Consider the following 17989-nt stretch of genomic DNA (forward strand, 5'->3'; position numbering starts at 1 on the left):
TAAAACATGTTATGTTATGTTAACGGTACTTATATAGCGCACCGTCACCAACGGAATTGGTCCCCAGGCGCTCTGGAGGATCTGTAAATGAGAAGGTGGGATGGGTTAGTAAGGTGAAGAGGGAGTAGGATAGTGAGACGAGTGGTGTACTGTTGGCAGCTTCAACTCGGTAGACACCGGGTGCTGAGCTTTGGTGCAAGTATTGGATCGGTGTCAGTCCGCGTGTGCTGTTGGTGCGACTTATGTGTTGTTGGAGTGTGGTGAAGTGCGTGCAGCTTGTTGTGCGAGAGATGGTTGTGTGAGTTTTTTTAAGTATGCAGAGAGTTTGAGTTTATATTGGTTAGTGGGTTATTTGACATTTAACCTGCAAGCATTCACAGTTCTGTCTAAGTGTAGCACCCGCTGACCTACACAATTCAGTCTGAGTGTGGCACTCACCAATCTTCACAATATTATTCAGGTACCGCACAGGCCAATGTTCACAACTCTATCCAAGTGTGGGACATGCTAACATTCTCATTTCCATTTAAGTGTTGTGCTTGGTAATCTTCATAATTCCGTCTAGGTGTGGCATTCGCCAACCTTCACAATATTATCTAGATGCGGCGCAGGGCAAAGTTAGGAAATCTGTCTAGGCCAATGTTCTCAATTCTAAGTGTGGCACATGCTAAGATTCAAATTCCATCTAGGTGCGGCATCTAACATTCACAATCCTGTCTAGATATGGCGCAGGCTAATGTTCTCAATTCTAAGTGTGGCACATGCTAACATTCACAATCCTGTCTAGATGCGACGCAGGCTAATGTTCTCAATTCTAAGTGTGGCACATGCTAGCATTCGAGTTCCATCTAGGTGTGGCATATGCTAACATTCGCAAACCTGTCTAGATGCGACGCAGGCCCAAGTTAGGAATTACGTTTAAGTGTTGCACATGCTAACATTTACAGTTTCTTCTAAGTATGTTGCTTGGTATTACTCATAATCCCAGCTAGATGTGAGGCAGAGCTAGGAATTCTGACTAAGTGCGGCGCATGCCGACATTCACATTTCTAACATTTCAATTGGAGTTCTATCAAGCGTGGTGTATGCTAAGCCTTCCTAATTCCATCCAAGTAGGCAGATGCCGACATATACAAACCTATCTAGATGCGACGCAGGCTAGCGTCCACAATTCCCTCCAGGTGTGACACTTGTTAATATTGACTAGTATGTTAGGATGCAGTGCAAGGCAACATTTCAAACACTGTCATGGTTGATATCCGGCTGGTGGTCACACAACTTTCTAAGTATGCATGGGCTAAGTCTATGGCAGTCTATGTTATGGGAAAGGTAAGGTAGAGTGGCAGGGGCTTTCTGGTGTAGAGTAATTGCTCTACAGCCCCACCATGCCACACTTACAGTTTTTGTTGGTGTCTGTTAGCTGCTGGCTTCCTTGGCTTCCCCTGCAGACACTTCTTGGAGCCACCTCTGTCGCTGCCGCCCTTTGCCTTGGGACCCTTAGCCGCAAGGGCTGCCGGGCAGAGGGCTGCCCTGGGGTGTCCTTGATGAGGGTGCAGAGAGCCAATCAGGGCGCTTGGGAGGCGGGGAAAAGTGAGTCCAGGAAGCAGGGAGGCCCGGCAAAGACCACGCTACGGCCTCGCACTCCGTGCTTTTAGAAGCACTGGGCATTATTTTTTTTGTGTGCATGGGGTGGTGCACTCATGGTGTAACAATGGTACGCTAATGATCCAATATTGTGCACATGATGTGACACTGTTCTCATGAAGAGATGACGTTGTGCTTATGATATAGTGAGGAACATGAGGAAACAAACCCTGCATGCTGCAATCCAAACCGACCCTGACAAGGCCCAGTTCTTGGAAGTGAAACACTTCATGTAGGGTGCCACGTGACTCTGTTAAAATAAAAATCCCAAACAAACATTTGGGGGTGCCTGCTCCCCCAAATGAAAACATGGGTGGGTGCCACCATTCAAAGCCTCGTAACTGCTGAGGTTGAAGTCCTCAGAGTGGGATCAAATACTAGCATTACCTCACAAATGCCCCCTACACCAGGGTCACCTGTGAAGGCTACACGTCCGTAACAATTCCCTAACACATGTCACTTGCTCAAGGACACACCCGAATGAAGGTGAATCAGGGAATGACATCCAAAAGCACAGTTCGTCCCACCCCCAATCACCCTAATGCATGCACCGGCCTACCTGGTGCATACCCCCCACCCACAGCAGGTCTCTGCTGCCACCTTCCACCCCACTCTCCATGGCACACTGCAGTCACCACACTGGTCTTTCGGGTACTCTCTTACCTGCTGTACTTGGACTCCTGGTCCAGGGAGTCTTCTCAAGGCCATGGAGGTGCTGCAAGTGGCTCCTGCCCAGGGTGTTCCACTCATCCGGCTTTGGACTTAGATAGGGGGAATCCTTGTTCACTGCGGGAAGAGAGACAAGACAAAGGTAAGTGGTTTAGAGGATTGGGTGAAGCCTCTAAAATACCCCCCCAGAACTGCCATGTAATTTCAATAAGCCCCTGCACACTGCCACATGCTTTGGTCACCCACCCTTGCAGGTTTATCTAACCCTCGCTATGTTGCATGCCTCTGAACTCATGCATGCATGCCCCCCAGTCAAGATTGCATGTCAGGAGAGTGATTAGAGGGGTAGGTGTAGGGGCTACAAGTCAGAACACAGCTAACTCCTGCAGCCATCCGGATTCAGTCATGACTGAGAGAGTTAATTGCTTTTAACATTAAAGCTTCACCAGAATAGCCTCATTAGAATGTTTCAAGAAGTTAGATGCCCCTGCACAAGTAGGTTTGCCCCTCCTCCCACAGTCTCTGAGGTTAGCCCTGCTCCCAACATTTGAAGGGGTTACCTCCATCTCCCCTCCTGAAATGTTTTGCAGAACAAGTAGTACATGATTAAAAACTGCCTTGCAACATGTTTTGGATTTGATGTGGTCGCGGCAGGGGATAACTCACAGAAAGGTGCCATGATTCAAGTGCTTAAAAATCGGCAAATCATTAACAAACCTACCTCACATTGATGAAAGGATGTCAGTGGCAGGATCCCAGCAGCCTCTATACAGTTACTTGGATGGGTCGCTGGTGTGATGCAGTTGAACTCCTAGGCAGCAAAAGGGACCATCGGAGAGAATCAGAAATCATATAATTGGCAATGCTGAAAAAAGAAACAATACATTAGTCCCTTTCCCACCGCATTGTACTACTACACTAAGTGTTCTTCAAGCAATAACCCATTGTCATAACTGTTTTACAATCTTGAAAGACCACCTGGTTATAAACCACTCTCGTATGCTAGCCTAAAGGGTATTACAAACAAAAATGAAACAAACAAGCATTGGCAATGCCAACAGTTTTGGCTGTTGTGTAGGAATGGGAATGGCACTTGCAAGGCACTGCAGTAGTGGAATTAACTGACCATTGATGGTAGCAGGTGCAAAATGGTGCAAGTACCAGGGCATCTAATGGCAGTGCATGGCAAATGCATAATACTTATACACAAGCCAACATGTTGACTTTGACAATGCTTGTTTTTAACAGAACTTCAATGAAGGACAAGCTTAAGGGAGGTGGACCGGGGTAGAAGGGACAGGTGACACAGATGGTGGAAAGATGGTGACATGGAGAGGAGGCGCAAATGACACAGAGAGAAGGGATATGACACTGAGGAGAAGGGAAAGTGAAAAAGAGGTTGAACATGGGAAGGAAAGGGACAGGTAACATGGGCAGGATGAGAGGCTGTGGCATAAGGGACAAGGAACAGGGGACAAGAAGCTGAATATGTGGCAGGTGACAGGGGCAGAAGGGGCTGGTGACATGGGCAGAAGAGGCATGGGAAAACAGTGTGCTTGTGACATGGTGAGGAAGGGGCTGGCAAATAACATGGGGACATGGGCTTAGGCCATGGGTAGGGTGAAAGGCTGTTTATAACGGGTGTGATGGAGCAGATGGCATGGGGGAAGGAAGGTAGGTTATAAGAGGGAGAAGGGGAAGGTGACAGGGAGGAGAAGGGGCAGGTGACAGAGGACGAAGCAGCAGAGGTTTATGGGAGAAGGGAATGGGCACATATCAATAGGAGAGCTGACACAGGTGAGAGGAAGGATGCTGGCATGAGAGAGAAGAGACTGGGAAAGAAGAAGCTGGAGTCATGGGGAGAAGGGATAGGTATCATGGGTGGGGGAGAATCTGAGACACAGCGATAAAAAGAGGTGACAGGAAAATGGAGAAGAAGTGGCAGGTGACAGGGGAATAAGGAGCTGATGACATGGGTGTGAGTGAAGGCTGACACATGGGAGAAAAGTCAGATGATACAGAGGGAGACAAGAGGGAAGGGGCAGGTGACAGGAAGAAGGGGTACAAGGAAAAAGGGATACAGGGAATAGGGGGAGGGTGACCTGGAGAAGGAGGGTCTGGTGACAAGGGGGGATGGGTAGATGACATTGTGAGGAGCAGCGAGGGGCTGATGGAGCGGTATAAGGGCGGTGAGGGGTGGACGGAGAGGAGCGGCGCCGAATGGGGGCTGTGAGGGACTGATGGAGAGGTGTGGGGAAGCATGGGACTGAAGGTGAGGTGCTGGGGCAAATGGTGACAGTCAGGATCTGATGGAGAGGTGCTGGGGCAGCTTGGGACTGAAGGAGAGGTGCTGGGTAGGTGGGGGCAGTCAGGGGCTGATGGACAGGTGCTAGGACAAATTAGGGAAGTCAGGGGCTGATGGAGAGGTGTGGGCAACGAGGGACTGAAAAAGAGGTGCTGGGGGAAATGGGGGCAGTCAGGGGCTGATGGGGGGCAGCTTGCGACTGTAGGGGAGGTGCTGGGGCAAATGGTGGCAGTCAGAGGCTGATGCAGAGGTGCTGGGGCAAATGAGGGAAGTCAGGGGCTGATGGAGAGGTGCGGGGCAGCTTGTGACTGTAGAGAGGAGCTACGACAGGTGGGTGCAGCGAGGACCTGATGGGAAGCAGCTGGGCGATAGATGTGGGGCCAGTGAGGGGCTGAGAAAATGTTGATGGAGAAGATTGGGGCACTGAGGGACAGTGAGAGACTGATGGTGTAATGCTGGGGCTGGTGGAGACAGCAAAGGCCTGATGGAAAGCTGTGCGGCAGGTGTGGGCAGTGAACGGCTAATAGAAAAGTGTTAGGGCATGGGGAGGGGGGTAAGAGGCTTATAGGGAGGTGCAGTAGACGGGCAGAGCATTGATTGGGGTATTAGAAACTCAGACATGTTTGGGCCTTATTCACAGAAGTGTTTTATAGTGGTGCAATCCCATTGACAAATGCTCTGTGAATCAGGCCCATATGTGTTCTTAGATCATGGTAGCAGGGGCACGGTGGTTCTAGAAAGCAGCCTGCATTGCAGTGAGATATTAAGTGATACCAAGTAGTGTGCAAGTGAAAATAAACGAAAAGAAATCATGCTTCGCCATTCGTTGCACAGATTTGCAGCATTCAGACAAACCAGCAGCATATCAATGCAGTCTTTATCTGTAGTGCGCCTTGTGTTGCTTTCTTTCCATGGGCCTGCTCACAGTGCACCACGTTTAGGTACGGGCCATTTTGACACACCGCTGTGTCCCCAAAGCCCCCTTCGGCGCGGCAACAGTGGAGCAACAAAAATCTTGCCCCAGCTCATTTGGCGCGACGGCTATTATGGCGCAGCGGTCCAATACTGAAATTAGCGGCTGCTCCCAAATAGCCCTTGCACCAAATTAGACCGTTTTGAAGAAAACAAATCAAATCCTAAGTGTGACACAAACATCAGCAGCACTTTCCGCCTTAGATATCGCAATGTGTTGTTAACTGGCAGCATCACAGTTTGCTCGAAGGAGAAAAGGGAACACGTGCACAAGCAAGCTCATCCCCGGGCAGCTGAAACTAACAACTTCCAACGTAAAATGCACAGATCTTCTCTGGCACACGTGTACTGTGCACTTGAAACGGACATCCCTGAATTTAAATGTGGGGTGCTATAAAAAAAACAGGGTAGTGACACACACCGGGCAATGGATAAGAAACCCCCATAAACAGGGAGACACCCACACAACATAGAAGCGAGAACAGAGAGGACCTCGACATGTATTTCCGACATTTATTTTTTTAAACTGCAAAATACATGTCCCTTCCAAATACTACTGACCTCTCAAGTGCACTTGTATTGCACCCCTGCTCAGGAGGTTGTCAGGGTTTGCACTGGCAAAAACAGTCAAACATGGCGTGTGCCTAAATGTCCTGCTGCAGCCTGCACACGTTATTAGCAGAAGCGTTGAACGATGCAGTGGTCAGTTCCTGACTTTCAGACTGAAAAGCAAAGTTCACATGGATCACATGAAAAAGCTGCAAATGCTGCAGTCTGGGAAGTGAAATCGGCGAGAAAATAACTCAGATATCAATTCTCAGACAGCATTTGCAGAATCGATGAAAGCGTGAAATCACTTGCCGTTGATGACATTATAAATGAATAAGTAATCTCACTTACCTAAACATGTAAAATAACGAGATGGCAGTACACACGCAGCAAAAACAATAACGGCTCCAGTCTTAGTCTGTGCACGTGCAGGAAAGCAGGCCTGAAAGGGAGGGGCTGGGGTGCGGCTGTGAAAGGGCAAAACTATCTCTGGCCCGTTTCGGGGGAAGCAAAAAAAAAAAAAAAAGAGGACTGCGAAGCCAACTAGGGTTTTCGTTGTTGTCATTAGTTTCACAGAACATGTACATTTTTTTCTGAGTGAGTCTGTGGTTTTGCAGTTGTGGAGCTGCAATAGCCCTGATCTGCAGGGACACATTTAAAATTGACACAAATGGTAGCGTCCACAGGGACCTGGAGGAGTGCTGGAACAATTCTACATCCCACTCCCAAATACAGAATATTAATCAAAGGGGCGTGTATTTGTATTTGAGGGTCACACATTGGTTTAGGAGTCGAGGAAACTGTAAAATACAACTCCCACTGAAGGGTGGTGCTTCTCTCTAATCACGGCAGAAGCAGCTCGAATGAGGCGCTCTTTGCACCTGCATTTCCCTCCCCCAATTACATATTATGTGAAATTGTGGAAGAGGGTGGGGTTATAAAGTATGCTGAACTGCTCTGCATTGGATAGGAGAGATGGGGAAAACAGAAATCTCCTCCCATTTGGAGATGAATCATTCGGCCGACGCTATCGGCCCAGCACTTAGATTAGCATGCCTGGGCCGATAGAAACGGCCCGTGGCACTTATAAGGTTAACATGCATACATTTGGAGTAACAACCTTTTTTCCGCTACTATCCCCAAGAACATACCACAGGGTCCTGACACCTCTTAAAATGTGCACAGAAAAATCACAAGCATGATGATGTTATTTATATAATTTTTACAAGTCCACACTATGAATTATCCATCTTTTTAAAATCATGCTCTGGCCCCAAAGGGGTGTGGTTTTCCAAAGCACATGGTGGAATATCTGGTTTATCCACTTCCCCCAAGCTCAGCTTGCTCTCACAGATGCAGTGCCACTCCCAGTTTCTCCCAAGAGGAAGCCATTTTACGACCCCCCCCAATATAACATTTGCCTGAGCCAGAGACAGTGCTTTGTTTAGTTTCCTGTAGTCCCCAGGTGCTCCTCCCCTAATCCAGTCAGAGAGATGTCATCTCCTTTTGGCAGGGGCAGCAGAATGCAGCCAGGCCTGGGAAGAGTTGTTGAGCCAGTTCAACTCCTGTCGGGGGTAGTTGTCAGACAGAATTCAGCACTTTAGTTCCCAGTTTTCTACATTCAAATCCAACTTACAATTTTTGCACATGCAGCTAGAACACTGATTCTAAGTTCAAAACTATGACATTTAAACAATTGCAACCTATGTGACACTCACAAGTAGGTAATTCATTTATTCTAAACATTTCGATTTTAGTGGCTTTAAACCCAAATTCACTTAAGCTGCTGACATCCCCAGCTATTTTTTATATATACATTAAATAATTACTTCCTTCAAGTCATTTCAGAATATAGTTTTACATTGTATCCACCTCTTAGCAAGTCTTTCCTTGGCCTTTTTTTGGTTCATTTGTTCAGTTTTACACAAAAGTCTGGTGGTTTTAAAACGCTGGCTTTCTGATAGTGGTGAGCACCAGTATTGCATCCATTTTGACATTAAGAAAATGAATTCCCCACAGTTCTGGGTTGCTTTTGGCAATCAGCATTGCCATTCCCAATGGTTTCAGGCCACTGTGTGTGTAGCCCAATGGTGGTTTTAGCAGTGCCCTCCTGTGCTCACAACTTAGGCAAAAATGGGTGGCAGCCTATTCTTCATGTTTTCCCTGTGCACTCTCTGGGGAGTTCTGGCCATCATGATGTTTTCAATGCCAGTAATGCACAGTTTTATGGTAGGGCTTGGATGCATGGGTAAAAACATCCCTCAAGCCCCCACTCTTGCGATGGCCATTCTGATCTTTCACTGATGGAACTCGCAATATCTGGGATGTTCGCCTCATCTTCTTCCAATTCCATAGATGGCACAGTTCAGCATCTTTTCCTCCCTCCAGTCGATCAATCAGTTCTCCTTGCTGGTCCTGTTGGGAGGATTGGGTGGTACCCCGGGCTCCTCGGATCTTTGCTCCCGGTCCCCGGGTCGTCCTCCTTGGTCAGTCTCCATGGTTTCATCTCTCCTAGGATGATAAAGCAAAAGCGGCAATACCTATTTGTAGACATTTCTCCCCCACTATTGATCTAGTGGGGCAGCATGTACATTTTATAAATCAAGATAAATTTTGCAGTCTTATTTTAAAACAAGATATAACATGAAACATTTTTTTTTTCAAATCATAATATTTTAGAGACTATATGTGGGATATTTTAGGATGGGAACTGATTAATCTGGAGCGGTCCCCTCTGGTATTGCAGAGGACTTCTCCAGTTGCTGCAGAGTGTGCCTTGGATGGCAACACTTTAGCTGATTTATATGTACCCACTTGTCTTCCCCTTCCGCCGGACTACCTTTGGGGATGCTGATCTTATAGGCTACAGGAGAGATTTTGTCTATAATTTCAAACGGTCCCTTCAACGTAGGCAAAATTTTTCGCTGTTTGGCCTGGTTTCTTTGGAAATTGTATAGATAGACCCGGCCCCCCACCTCGTATACTTTCCTGGTGGTTTTCAGGTCGTTGTGGGTTTTCATGCTTTCAGCTGATCTTTCTAGATTCCGCTGAGCATAGGCAAAAGCGTGTTGATGGTGTTTCCTTAAATTCTCCACATACTCATGAGTTGTGGAGGCATTTATCAGTGTCTGCTCTTGGGTCCTGTAGAGCAAATGCTGGGGAAGCACCATCTTGCGTCCGGTCATCAACTCAAATGGTGACATTCTAGTTGCAGATGAAGGGGTACATCTGATGGCCATTAGGACCAGAGGTAATCGGATATCCCAACTTGGCCCAGAATCTGCCACAAACTTTTTTAATATGCTCACAACGGTTCGGTTGTATCTCTTTACTGCTCCAGAAGAAGCTGGCCGGTAAGCAATATGTAGCTTACTTTTAACCCCCAGTATCTCCCACATCTTTGTCATTACCTCGCTGGTGAAATGGCTACCTCTGTCTGACTCAATCCTTTGAGGTAGACCAAAAGGGGAAAAGATGTGGTTAATCATCAGGGCAGCTGCTGTTTCTGCCTTGCAGTTTGGGGCCGGGAGACATTCCACCCACTAGTTAAACAAGCATGTGACGGTCAGCATGTACTTGTTTCCTCTAGACGAGCGAATTACAGGGCCTACGAAGTCGATTTGCAAATCTGACCATGGCAGTGTCATCCCCCTCTTTTGGAGAGGAGCACGGTGTGTGAGGGATGATGGCTGAAATTGTGCACACACCAAACACCCCTTCAAGTATTGGTTGAGGTCCTGGCCCATATGTGGCCAGTATGCAATCTCTCTTAGTGTTGTATGAAACCCCCTATGACTGGCGGTGACCGCATCATGGGCGTGACTTAACATCAGGCTTCGGAATGAGGTAGGGACCACCCACTGATCATGGCCAGCTTGGGATTTTCTTACCAACAAAGCGTCTTGGATTCGGAACCTTTTTGGACATTTCATCAACACTCTTAGGTCCTCTTTCCCAAAGTAATCGGTATCCGTCAGGGGAAAGTTCTCAGGGTCCTCAATGCATTGGTAAAACTTACCAATTATTGGGTCCCCCTTCTGAGATGTAATCAAATCAGCATCAGGGGTCTCCTTACTCCATTGTGCAGTTGAAAAATCATTGTGACCATTTGTCTGGGACCTAGTGATAGCAATGACCTGGATTTCCCCCAACAGGAACTCTATTTCTATTAGATCCCCTTGGAGGGCCCCGGTTTTGGCCAGCTGATCAGCTAAGTCATTTCCAGTTTTGTCTGGTCACTCTACTTTGGAATGACCCTTGATCATTTTCCAGTAGATGGTCTTCCCATTTGATGTGACCAGATCATCAATATTTTGGATTAACTTCCCATGTTTCAGGGGTTTGTTATTAGCACATAACATGCCTCTGGTTTTCCAATTAACCAGGTGCTCCACAAACCCGTTCCGTACATAATCCAAATCTGTGATTATGACCAGTTCGTGGAGTTGATGTTGGACAGCAGTGAGGATGGCCTGATGCACAGTCATCAATTCTGCCACCTGACTACTTCGGGGACCAATTTTGTACCCAGCAGAGGTTCTGGAAACTCCTTCACCCATGCATTCCCTACGCCGGCCACCAGTTCTTTCTCCCCGTTGTTGCCAACATGGTAAGAGCATCCATCCACATAGACAGTGGGCATTCACTCACACTTGTCTTCTTCGAAGACTTTGTGGGGGGAATTAAGGTATGCCTCCATGTTGTCCTTGAATTTTAGACTTTCGTCCTCGAGACAGTTTCCTCTGGCACAATCATGCAAGTCAGCCAGACCTTGCGCGAGGGGACTCTTCTTGTTTTGAGCATATCTGACCTCCACAGGAAAGCCTTGCATTGACAGAATCCAGGAAGTAATTCGGGAATTACTCACATTTCCGGCCCGGATTCTGTCACTTTGGAGGTATTGCAGAGGCTGGTGTGGAGTCTCCACTATGATGTGTTCCCCCTGGATAAATGGGCAGTAATTCTTCAATGCCCACACCGTTGCCAGGAGTGCCTTCTCACAATCGTTCAATTTCTCCTCCACAGAGGATAAAGTTTTGTTCGCATAGGAGATTACTTTATTGACCTTGTCATGCTTTTGGTATAATACTGTCGTCAAGCACGTATTAGAGAACCCTGTCTCCAGGAAGAACTCCTTGTTTCTGACAGGGTAAGCTAGGCTTGTGAGAGGCTTCTCTTGAGTTGTCTTACTGCCTCGGATTGTTCTGGACCCCATTCCCACTTGACCCCCCCGCCCAGAGATGAATCAGGGGTCTGGTGATCTCTGCGTAGCCCTCAATGAACTTTCTGCTGTAATTAGTCAGTCCAAGTAGGCTCCTTAGTACCCGCAGAGTGGTGGGGTCTTTCAGTTTCTGAAGTGTTTCCACTTTCCTTGCCTGGGGACAGAGACCCTGAGGAGTAATCTCATGCCCCAAGAAATTAACACGGGTTCTACACCACTGTGCTTTCTGAAAGGAAAGTTTGGCTCCGGCGGCCCTCAACTGTGTCAGAGCATAACGGATCTCCGCTATGTGTTCTTCCACCGATGAACTTTTGATGAGGATATCATCTACATAAGCCAGGTTACCCCTCGCACCCAGGTCGGGCATGGTTTTATGTAGGAAAATGTTGAATTCATTGCTGGAGTTGAGGTATCCGAAGGGAGTCCGGGTCCATGTGTACTGCTGGCCCACCAAGGTAAAAGGCAGTTTGTATTGGTCCTCCCTACTGACAGGCACGGTCCAGTATCCTTTGTTCAGGTCTATTGCTGTGAATACCTGTGACCCCTGGATCTGGGCCAGCCCTTGGTCAATGTAGGGCAGAGGCCATCGGGAAGTATGGACCCGTTTGTTGAGCTCCCTAAGTCGGCGCAGAGTCTCCACTGGCCGTTTGGCTTCAATATTCCCAGCACCGGATTATTGAAAGTGCTGTGGACTGGCCGGATTATTCCCTGGGACTCAAGGTTCTTAATTATTTCAGTAAGAGACTCCATGGATGGGAGAGGCAAGCATTATTGCTTCACAAACACTGGAGTCATGCTAGGGTCCGTGGGAATTGTTGTCGTGTGGATGTCGGTGCGACCACAGTCATATGGGTCTACCGCAAAGAGATCTTGGAAATCCGAGAAAACTTGTTTCAACTTTTGCTTCTGTTCCAGAGTCACGCAGGCATCCGCCAGGTTGACTCTCTCTTCAACCATCTGCCGGAAGCCTGGAAAGACTTCTGGTTTTGCTATCTCAGTGGCCTCCTCCAGCTGGGTGGAGAAGTCCCGGGTCAGAGTGCTGATTTGGACTGGAGGATTCAGGTGGGAAAGGCAGCACTCATGGACCTGGAAAATCACCTCATCCCTCCTGAAGTCACAAGTCACATCTTCCTTACCATAAGGGCAAGAAGTGTACACCAGGAATTTCCCCCATGCCGGGTAAAGATCCTGGATGGTGTTGTATTGTCATCACTGTCACTGTCAAAACAGTCCTTGGGGATTGGTCCTAACAGTTCATTTCCTAAATCAATGGAGAAATGTCGGTCATCAACCACCATTCCAATAATGGTGCCTGCGGCTAGAGTAATACTCTGTAAGTCGCTGTTATCCACCTCTATTGGAATGGTGTCATGTTCTATGTTGACTAATGGTGTTGGGTTTACCCCTAACCCTTGCTGTTGGGGAGAAGCATTTAGATGAATATAAGCATCAGGGTTTTTAAATTTTTGTCCTCTTTTAACTTTCACTTCCAGGGAGAATTGTCGGGTCCTTTCTGGGATGGTGACTTCCTCTTTAAGCTGAATTTCAACTCCATAAGGTAGCAATTGAGCTGACCTAAATGCTTTTTCTTGATCATCAAAGCCCATGGGATTATCCACTAATCGGGACCAAGCTTTGAAGTTTATTAGGTCCAAACTAATGGCGAAGCGATTGAGAATGTCACTGCCTAAGTAAAAGGCGGTAGTGACGTCTCGCACGACCCAACAATTATGGACTATGCTCTTGTTGCCAATGGAGATTTTGAGCATACACCTGCTTGGCAGGATATGTTTGGAATTGGGTGTTTCCAGATCCATTTCCCATTTGTCTATCAGTTTGAATGTGGGAATGGCTGGATCTTTTGGGAGTTGACGGAACCTGGCTTCGCTGATGAAGCTCTTACCGTTGTTCACACACACTCGAGTGAGAACAGAGTCCTTCCCATCATTTAACTGAACAGGGATGAACAACTGCTCTCCAATTTGCTGAATATCAGCCAGGCTCTGACTATAGGAGTGGGAGTGTCTGAATGTGGATTGGTAAAGAATTTCAGAGTGTTTCCTTCCAGTGTGGAATACCACCTTAAACTGGAAGGTTGATTTTCAGAAATAGAGAGGACCCCCCATCACCAGTCTGTTGTCCTACTGCTATTACTGTCACGTCTGGAATTTGGTTGTTCTGGAAGTGAAATTCTACTTGGTCAGATTTTTGTTCAACCATGTGGCAGGTGCCATTTAAACTAACATGGTTGACACTCTGTTTTAATTTTATTGCTTGGCTAGTCTGGGTCCAGAGGACCTTGTTTACACAATCTATTAGGGGTGACAACCTTCTCAGGAGGTCGTTCCATAGTAAACAAGGGGTTCCCTCTGGAGTCACTACTATGACCGGGTGTTTCACCTTGTGTCACCCAATTTTAATATCCAAATCTGCAGTCCCCTCGACGGGAATTTCCGGAATTTCCGTCCCGTCAAAGTTCTGCAGTTGTCCAGGAAGAGAGGTGAGAGGAATACGGTAATTCTCCCCCCTTCTTGCATTTAGTTCATCAAAGGCCCTTTTGGACAGAAGTGCCAAAATTGTACCCTGCCCCTGTACTTGTACCGGGGCATAGTATCTTCCCTCCTTCTCCTCAAGGGGGCACAGATAATGCACATTTTTGGACAACTGGTGGGCTAACTTTCTGGTTTTGGACAGGGCGAGAGAAGAGATTTGAGCAGAATTCTGTGAAGAGCCTGGGAAATCTGAAAGGAAAAGTTGGCAACTGGAAATGGTTTCGGGTTCTGGGCCGCCCCCCCCTTTTTGGAGGCAGTCATTAGGATGGGTTTGACCCATGGGATTTTGGTATTGTTGGTTTTGGGATAGAATGATGGGCGGCGACAGTTCAATCCCCACATCTACCCGGTCTGTTGATTCGATTTTAGGTTCCTCTGGTTCCAGTTCTGGGCCACCCCTGCCTTTTGGGAGGCAGTCACCAGGATGGGTTTGGACCAGGGGTTTTTGGTTTTGTTGGTTCTGGGATAGGATGATGGGCGGCAACAGCTCTATCCCCACATCTACCCAGTCTGGATTGGAATCTCTTGGGACCCATTTTTCCTTGGGAGGGATTCCCCCATCTCTGAAGGAGAAGATCCTTTTCCCAGGATCCTCTGAGGATTCCTCTCCCTCAAATTGGAAGACCTGTACCTCCTCCACAAAATGGGTCTGTTTGGGTCCTTTGTTTCTCCTACCTCATCTCTGCTCCTTGGGTGGCAGACTTTCAGGGGTAGGAGATTTTGTTTCCGGTTCCTGGTTTTCCAGGGGCTGTTTACAAGTTGGTAAGGAAGCTTCCTCCAAGGCTTTACACCCCCTTTCCCCTTGTGCCTCCTCCCTGGGAACCGGTGGGTTATCGGGGTGCTGCCCCCGTCATTGTTCTGGAGCACCAGGCCCAGAGTTTGGGGCATTCTGTGGTGGCATGCTCATCTGAGGGTCAGTATGTGACCCAGATCCCGTGCCATATTTTGGACCTGGCGCTCAAGTTGTGAAACCTGCTCAGGCTGATACGGGGCTCTATTTTCTCCCCTAGGATGATCCCGGGAAGGGAGCTATCCCTTCTCCGGTAATACCCCGGATTGGGAAGATTTGGGTACCCCTCCACCCTTGGCCTCCCCTCTCCCGGATTAGGTTGTCTGGGCTCAGGGAATTGGGGAAAGAAGGATGGATGGTTTTGGGGTTGGAAATTGGGTGGATACCTGGGAAAAAAGTTCTGCCCAGGATTTGGTGAATTTCTGCCCTCCTGGGGGAAGTTAGGAGGGAAGTTCCCCGGGATAGGCACTTGGCTGGATTCCCCCCCTTGGGCTGGAGGAGTCCACACATAACCCAGGATGGGTCGGTTTCCCTTGTAGCGGGGACTTACATAATCAGGGGAGCGAGGGACCCCATTTGTGGGACTACCTCCTCGACTCCCTGTCTGTGACTGGCCCGAGGGCCTTCTGGGCTGTGAATTATTTGGCGCAGGCAGGTTTTTAGGCCCCCCCATCTCCAAATCTAAAATGGGGGCAACCTTTACCTCTGCCACCTTGGCAGCAGCAGGGGTGCTGTTGGTTTTGGGGTTTTTCTGCGCATTATTTTTATTTTCTATGGGCTTCTGCACCTCATAGATCCAGGGGCTTGCTCAATGACCCAGTCTAAAGATCTTTTCTCGTGAAAATCTCTCACAAGCTGGGTCATTATGTACTTGGGAAGAGCATGGAAAAATGTGTTGATGAATTCTCTGCTCTCCGTGCGCACCCTTCTATTGGTCTGCGCAAAGGCATGCTTCAATTCTTGCACAAATTCTTGTGGGGCCTGATCCTCCCCACATTGCAAATTGTAGGCTGCCTTGCGAGCCTCTTGGGTATTTCTATGTACAGAAAAATGTTTCAAGATGGCCGCCCTATATGTGGACCATCTTGAATGGTTTTGGTCCTCCAGCCCCGCAAAGAAACTGGAGTATTCAGGGGAGAATGTCCATTTGACGTACTGGATGCAGCTACTGCTGTCCTTCAAATGGAAAGTCTCCATCATATGCTCATAGAGCTCCAAGTGTTCCCAAACAGAATACTTGGCGTTCTTATGATAAGGCGTGATAACACTCCTGATTGCCTTAATCTGTTTTAAGGGGTCCTTAAGCAAGGCCCTTTTCACCTTATTGGGCTTTTTGTTTCGGGTAACCCTGGTCCATTCATCCTCTGATTCAGAAGCACTGCTCCCAGAGGTGCCCGTCTGATCTTCCAGGTTTTTCCGGATTCTGCGAGCCTGGGAATAGCTGGCAGAATGTGGGGACCTGGTCTCCTGTGTCCTGTGATGCTCAGAGGAGTCTTCAGATCCCTCCTTGCTACCAGGATTTAATGGGTACCCCCCCACTGACCTAACTGGGCAGAGGTTTTCAGGATGCCCTTAGTGGGCCTACTCTCCCGGGGTTCCCCACTAAATTGCACTGTACTTAGGTGCCCATACCCGGATGCCCGCCCATCCATTCCTGGGTGGTACTGGCCTATGAGCCCCATCCTTTTGGCTGGATAGTAATCTGCCATTCCTGTGGTCCTGTGCTCATGTGTGCCAGGGGACATGGGGGTGGCAGAGTCCAGGGACTGAGAGAGATGAAGGCCTCTGGTACTAGGGCTTCTGAGGTTATGCTCAGGTGTTTCCCTTTCCCAGCAAACTTCATCTCTGTCAGCCCCTGCTCCCTGTTGCAATGCAAGAGCCTGCGCTTTCAGTTCCTCAGTTAAGGCCTTACTAGACTCTATCAGTCTCTCCTACATGGCTACCTTTTGATGGAGCCTATCATTGTGCTGACAGAGAGCCTCATTTTCTCTCTGTGCCTCCTGATTGGTCCTGGAGTACTGGGCCAGTCCCTGCTGCAGGAGGGTTACCTCCTGAGTCCCATCCCTACTGGCCAGCTCCTTTCTTGCCAGAGCCTCCTCCACCCTCCTGGTGTGACCTAGCAAGCCCTGATGCTCTTTTTGGAGGTCACCCAGCCCCTGGAGAGCCAAGTGATATTCTTCAATTTTTCTTTTTAAATGGCAGACTTCCTGGCCTAAGGTATCCCTTTCCTGACCAAGAGCCTGCATTTGTGACACCAGGTCGTCCCTCTGCCTTTGAAAGGCACCAGCTTTCTGTCTCTCCTGATCACTCTCTGCTTGGGTATTCAGGTCTTTCAGGATCTGTTTATTGCTCTCTGCCTTTTCCCTTTCTAGGTGGCTTTGCAGGGTGACTACCTGCTCATCACATGCCCTATTGAAATCTAATTGTTGCTCCAGCTTTTTCTGGCTCTGCAGTAGGGAGTCCAAACCTTCTGGGTACTCCTTCTGCAAGGCCAGAAATCTGGTATCCTGGTCAGACTTTTCCTGTTGCAGGATACACATGTCCTCTTTGATTTTAATGAGATACTGTCTGCTCTCATTTTCTGACTCCTGGCTTCTGTGCATCCTCTGCTCAGAAGAGACCAGGTCAGATTGGGCCTTCTCTAACACGATCTGTTGCCTATTTGCAGATCTTGGCCTTCAGCACATTTGTCCTGCAGGGCTCCCATATATAGATACAAATATGCCACTATCCTAACCATCTTGTCGTGTTCATCTTTAGCTTTAGGAGCCATGTATAGTTCACTCAGGGCCACATGTAAGGGACCCTGATCTCCCCAGATATCTAACCCAGTTGCAGTGACCTGTCGTGTGATTGCCTGCAACCACGCATCCTGGCCCTGCTCAGTCCATTCACCTCTCACAAATCGCTTATGTAAGAAGTGCTCTCTGGCTATTTTGATGTCTACCAGAGTCGTCATTCTGGAATTTGAGTTCCTTCCTGACTTACAGAAGTTTGTATTTTATTTTGCAAAACAGACCGGTTCCTTAGAGCCTTCCTTTAAGGGGTGCTTTCACAGTGTAAAACAGTGTGGTGATCTAACCGGATATGTGGATCCGGTCAGTTGACACACTGTATTAAGCTGCACAAGTGGTAAATCTAATCCAGAATATCCCAGCTACGAGCCCCCACTTTGTAAGCGACTTCAATTCAACACTACAGCTAAGTCAATGCCTAGTCTGGGATGCTGATGGAAGCCCTTATTGATGTATTTTTATGTCCAGTTCATTTACTCTGGATGACAACCC

The 17989-nt window shown here is 48.1% G+C and overlaps 1 long non-coding RNA gene across 1 annotated transcript; it reads right to left on the minus strand.

Annotated features, from left to right (window-relative positions):
- Positions 1 to 2313: 2313 nt before the first annotated feature.
- Positions 2314 to 6652, minus strand: LOC138581872 (uncharacterized). Its single transcript, XR_011304835.1, has 3 exons — positions 6491 to 6652; positions 3035 to 3178; positions 2314 to 2430 (listed from the first exon to the last, which is right to left on the minus strand). It is a non-coding gene; the product is annotated as an uncharacterized lncRNA (long non-coding RNA).
- Between the last annotated feature and the right edge of the window lie 11337 nt (positions 6653 to 17989).

Source organism: Ambystoma mexicanum, chromosome 3q (assembly GCF_040938575.1).
Source record: "Ambystoma mexicanum isolate Mex_15411 chromosome 3q, UKY_AmexF1_1, whole genome shotgun sequence".
NCBI lineage: Eukaryota > Metazoa > Chordata > Amphibia > Caudata > Ambystomatidae > Ambystoma > Ambystoma mexicanum.